The 6,106-nt window shown below is 45.1% G+C and overlaps 1 pseudogene; it reads right to left on the bottom strand.

Annotated features, from left to right (window-relative positions):
- Positions 1-1,589: 1,589 nt before the first annotated feature.
- On the bottom strand, positions 1,590-4,167 carry LOC105508706 (annotated as a pseudogene).
- Positions 4,168-6,106: the final 1,939 nt, after the last annotated feature.

Genomic DNA, 6,106 nt, shown 5'->3' with positions numbered 1-6,106 from the left:
AAAAAAAAAAAAAAAAAAAAAAGTGAGCAAAAGACAGATAAAGAATTCAAAAAGGAAACAATGTAAGAAAGCAGAAAGACAGAAATTTAAAGAAAGAAGAGAAAACCAAAGTCAACAGTCAAAAGGGATGGTGGCAATGGATGTTTAGATTTCAAAATTTAAAAGCCCCAACCATGTCTATAATCCCAGGATTTTGGGAGGCCAAGGTGGGTGGATCACCTGAGGTCGGAAGTTTGAGACCAAGTGAAACCAGTGAGCCAAGACTGTGCCACTGCGCTACAGCCTGAGCCCCAGAGGGAGACCCTGTCTCAAAAATAAATAAATAAATAAATAAATAAATAAATAAATAAAACAAGAAGTAATAAATAAAAATCCCAAGCTAGGAAGAACCTGGAGACTGAGTACCCCTCAAGTGAAATGCAATCTCTACAGAACATTCTTCTTCTTTTTTTTTTTTTTTGGAGACAAGTTCTTGCAATGTTGTCCATGTGGGAGTGCAGTGGCTATTCACAGGTGCGACCACAGGACAATATGGCTTTAAACTCCTGGGCTCAGGTGATCCTCCTGCCTCAGCCTCCCAAGTATTTGGAATGACAGGCATGCACCACCATGCCTGACTCAGAACCTTATTCTTAAAGGTGTTATCCAGGAATGTGGGGCAAAGGCATGTGGGGGAAGGGACTTCTGTGCTATAATGAGAGTGGCTAACACTCAGTGAATCCTGTGTATCCGCTGGGGTTCTGAGCAATTTGTATGCATTATCTCATTAAACTCCTCCTGATATATATATATTAGCCAGGAAACAGACAAGAACATTAATAAAACACACAGCAATTTTTTAGCTCAGTGTTAACAACGAAAAATAATTCCACGATTGAGGCACAAGTTGCAAATCAGTAACATACTCTTATTGCTGTAGAAAAGGGGGGTTAGTCAGGTGTGTCATATGAGCGCTAGAACTTTTCATGGTGTCACAAACCAGTTAGTTGTCTGTCACAAAGAATTTCGACTTCAGGATTTGCATTTCTTCAGAGGACGACGCTGTGGACATTTGTGGTCATGAACTTTTGAGTGGCAATAGACCAAACAAATCCAGTGTCTGTAAGCTCTGAACAGGCAGCATCACTGTGAATTACCATTAAACTTGAATGCCAAATGAGGGTGTCTCACTCCACATCCCAGCATCACTACACAACCTCTATAACTTTCTGTACAACTTTACAACGGAATTGTATTTCAGTGACTATTTTGATGCTGGATTAAACTTTGCAAAGAGTTACACAACATTAGGGTCTATTTTTCCTATCAGTAAGAATTATGCTGAATTTCAAAACCCATCACCACAGTGTTCAGCTCCAAGAAAATTAAACACACAGTAATCTTGCCAATGTCAATCAAAACCAAAACTTCAGAACGCCAAGTGGTGTTTATGCAGCCAATCCGGGTTTTAGATACCAATGCCAGCTGTTTATCCCACGAACCATTCTTGCTAGGCTGAGGCTGTGAAAAATCGCAAGACGATGTACAATTCTTTTTTTTTTAATCTCACAAAGGGATTTTGTGAATGGTACAGGGTGACACTGAACAGATCACGAGGCATGGCAGACATAGTTCTCTCCCTCCCCAGCATCTCCCGCGTCTCCCTGGTTTCCCGATGTCCACAGAGTGAGACTGTCCCGAAGTCACTGCATGGTGGGAGTGCTGTCTTTATAAGACACTTCATTCACTGTATCCAACTCAGCAATTGCTTCATCAAATGCTGTGTTTACCAGGCTGCAGGCCTTTTCAGGAGAGTTTAGAATCCCATAGCAAAAGGCTGAGAAATTAAGTGCCAGGCCTATTCGAATTGGGTGTGTAGGCTGCATATATTTCTTACTAATTTCAGATGCTTCCTGGTAAGCCTGCTGGGAATTTATCAGGAGAACCCGCTCCCGATGTTTAACATGGGTTTTTTTCTATTTCCTAAGTGTCTCGGCTGGGTTGAGAAATAAAGGGAAAGAGCACAAGAGAGAGAAATTTAAAGCTGGGTGTCCGGGGAGACATCACATGCCGGCAGGATCCATGATGTTCCCCGAACCATAAAACCAGCAAGTTTTTATTAGTGATTTTCAAAAGGGGAGGGAGTGCACGAATAGGGCATGGGTCACAGAGATCACATACTTCACAAGGTAATAAAATATCACAAAGCAAATGGAGGCAGGGCGAGATCACAGGACCACCGGATGAGGAAAAATTAAAATTGCTAATGAAGTTTTGGGCACGCATTGTCATTGATAACATCTTATCAGGAAACAGGGTTTGAGAGCAGGTAACCTGTCTGACCACAATTTATTAGCTGGGAATTTTCCCATCCTAGTAAGCCTGGGAGCACTGTAGGAGACCGGGGCTTATTTCATCCCATTGGCTTCGACCATAAAAGACGGGATGCCTTAAAAAGGGGCCATCTATAGGCCTACCTTCAGGGCGCATTCTCTTTCTCAGGGATGTTCCTTGCTGAGAAAAAGAATGCAGTGATATTCCTCCTATTTGCTTATGAAAGAGGAGGAATATAGCTCTGTTCCGTCCAGCCTCGCGGGCAGCCAGTTCAAAGTTACCTCTCTTGTTCCCTGAACATCACTGTTATCCTGTTCTTTTTTTAAAGATACCTAGATTTCATATTCAAACACACATGCTCTACAAACAATTTGTGCAGTTGACACAATCACAGGGTCCTGAGGCAACATTCATCCTCCTCAGCTTACAAAGAAGATGATGGGATTAAGAGATTAAAGACGGGCATAGGAAATCACAAGGATATTCACTGGGGAAGTGATAAGTGTCCATGAAATCTTCACAATTTATGTTCAGAGATCACAGTAAAGACAGGTGTAAGAAATTATAAAAGTATTAATTTGGGGAACTAATAAATGTCCATGAAATCTTCACAATTTATGTTCAGTGATTACAGTAAAGACAGGTGTAAGAAATTATAAAAGTATTAATTTGGGGAACTAATAAATGTCCATGAAATCTTCACAATTTATGTTCTTCTGCCGCGGCTTTGTCTGGTCCCTCCATTTGGGGTTCCTGACTTCCCGCAACAGAAGTTCAACAGAGTAGTTTGTTTATTGTCTCCAGACGACACCCCAGAAAGATACCCGAAATGATCTCCCTTCATTTTCAAGCAGAACACCTTGCTTTCAGGTTGTGTAGCATGGGGAATAAGAGACCTGCCCAACCGCTCTGAAACCTCATTGCAGATGTCCAGCAGCTCTGCCTCTGTCTTCCACAGTACTCTTTGCCCATCTGCTGCTTCTCATTCCTCCCTGTTCCCTGCTCAGTGTTGGAGATAAGAATCCAGGAAGAATGGCAGGCACCCACCATGTTCTTGTAGGAGGCAGAGGGCAGATTGCTGTCTTCAGTTGGGGGTGCATGCCCCTGTGGCATGGCTGCCTTCCCAGCTGCAGCCACATCATCACCGTCTTGGCTTTCTGTACCAGCCTGTTCAGCGGTCTTGGCTTTCTGTACCAGCACACTTTTTGTCACTTCCAAGCACAGCTCTGAGCATGGTGACCACCACCTTCCCAAACTGACTCCTTAGGCCGCTGCAGTGGCAGTGGCAGCTACCCCAGCTCCAAAATCAGCAGCAGCTGCTCCACTTCCCCAAGACAGCTTCTCCTTGATGAGCTACTATCATGTCTTGCCTGGATCACAACACCTGTAAAAAAACTAAATAAAAATGAGCAGAAATAAATGAGCCCCAAGTTGCCAACTCTCTGGAAAATCCTGAAGACTGCCAGCAGGTGTAATTTCCAGGTGTGAGAAAAATAAAGGTGTCTGAAAAAGGACAGGATGCAGCAATGAGGATGGCGAACTCAAAGGGAGCCAAGGTTTGCCAGAGTGGCCAGTAGCCACAGCAGGGCGAGAGTGTGGGTGGTTCCTGTGTTCCTCTGAGTCCCTGTCTCACCAACAGACCTCACAGGATGGTCTGCCTCTAAATTTTAATCTCTAGGTGACCAGAGTGGTATTCGGATATCAGAGCATCGATGGCGGGCTGTTTTCTGCAAGCCCCACTCACCCTACATCCAGCAAGCTCCATGGCTCGGGGCTGATGGTCATTCCTGAGAGTGATCCCAGCTCACCACAGGGAAGGGGTCCACTCTCCATCTGTCCTAGAATAGCTGCCATCTCTTGGGCAGCCCAGGCTGGGAACACTCCGCCAGAGTGGGCATGTCTGACCGTATCATAGTTTGTTATAGTAGGAATAATTGAACTAGCTTTCCTTGGGCCTTTTTTGGATTTTCAGAAAGGTTAGGACATTCCAAGTTTTTATTTCCTCCTTTCCCATTTCTTGAATCTGAAATTCAATTCTCCACCCCATGCAGTGTGAATCATATAATGCAAGCCAACAGCCCCATCTAGTGTACTCATCTCCAACTTCCGCAAAATGACTCTGTGGCCAGTCCTCCCGGACAAGGAGAGGTGCCAAATGTGTACTTTAATCCCCCTGTCAATCAGACATAAGAAATGTGAGGGGAGAGGAGAGGATTGCTTGAGCCAGGGAGGTCAAGCCTGTAGTGAGCCATGGATTATGCCATTGCACTCCAGCCTGGACAACAGAGCGAGACCTTGCCTGAAAAAAAAAGAAAAGGAAGAAGAGAAGCATGAGGACCTAATTCATTTTTCAGTGTTAGAATAAATTACACTTATTTTCTGATAAAATTGCACATAACCCTTGAGCTACATATGCCCCATGTACCCTTTGTTTCCACGGTTAGCATAAGTGGTGGTGGACCGTGCCTGTTCTGTCCTGAGGCACATCAGGCATTGCCCCAGAGCCCTCAGTTCCAGGAGGTGGGTCACAGGGGCCATGCGCAAGGTCTAAGCTCTGAGAGAGAAAATCCCGCTGGGGAAGATCATGATTGACCCCAAATCACCATCGCACTCAGCTCAGAATACATTTGAGAGTTCAAGGAGGCACTTTGGGCTAAAGTGAAAGATCCATACTGGAGCCGGATCAAATCGAAGAGGGATTTTTGTGTCAAGATCCAAGCATACCTCACTGGGCTTGGCGATACTGCTCTGAAGTTATGTTCACTTTCTTATCTCCATGTGCTGGCTTTACTTCTCTTTCTTTGTCTCTTGGCTGGCTGAATTTCTGTGCTTCCTGGGCCACAAAGGAGAGCTGGCTTTCCATAGCTCCTGGGTTCCCCAGGGCTCTGTTCTAGGACGTGAACCCAGGGGCATGAGCAGGGAGATAATAGCAAACAGCACGATGTTAGGTATCCAGTGCACTGCGGAACTCAGCAGAGTGCTAGTCCAGTCTGTTTTCTCTCTCCTTTTACCCCTTAGAGACTCCCACTCCTGGGAACATCACACACCAGGGCCTGTCAGGGGGTAGGAAAAAGGATGAAAGAGAGCATTAAGACAAATACCTAATGCCTGTGGGGATAAAACCTAGATGATGGGTTGACAGGTACAGCAAACCACCATGGCACATGTATACTATAACAAACCTGCATGTTCAGCACATGTATCCCAGAACTTAAAGGAAAAAAAGAAAACAAAAGAAAAAAAAGAGCAGCTCCTGCTGTAAAGAGTTCCTGCAGTCCATAGGTGTGTAAAGTCGGTGCTTCCTCGGTCCTCTGAGTTTTCCTTTCCTCAGTACCGACTTCATTTATTCCTAAGGCTGCTGGGCTTCCCCATCAGAGGGGAAGGTGACTACTCTGATGCCAGATCCAACGCCTCCAAACTCTTGAACCCCCACAAAAAGGAAAGATGGCCAGAAGGCAAGTGGAAAGCAGGCTTCTTTGGATGCTCTTCCGTTTTACAGAAATCTTTTTGTTTTTTCTTTTCTTTTTTTTGATATGGAGTCCCCCTCCGTCGCCCAGGCTGGAGTGCAGTGGCTTTGATCTCAGCTCAATGCAAGCTCTGCCTTCCAGGCTCACACCATTCTTCTGCCTCAGCTTCCTGAGTAGCTGGGACTACAGGTGCCCACCACCATGCCTGGCTAATTTTTTGTATTTTTAGTAGACACAGGGTTTCACTGTGTTAGCCAGAGTGGTCTCCATCTCCTGACCTCATGATCCCCCCACCTCTGGCCTCCCAAAGTGCTGGGATCACAGGC

Source organism: Colobus angolensis, unplaced genomic scaffold, assembly GCF_000951035.1.
Source record: "Colobus angolensis palliatus isolate OR3802 unplaced genomic scaffold, Cang.pa_1.0 Scaffold166, whole genome shotgun sequence".
Lineage (NCBI taxonomy): Eukaryota > Metazoa > Chordata > Mammalia > Primates > Cercopithecidae > Colobus > Colobus angolensis.
Note: the sequence above shows the minus strand (reverse complement) of the source record. Positions and strands in the feature narration are given on the sequence as shown.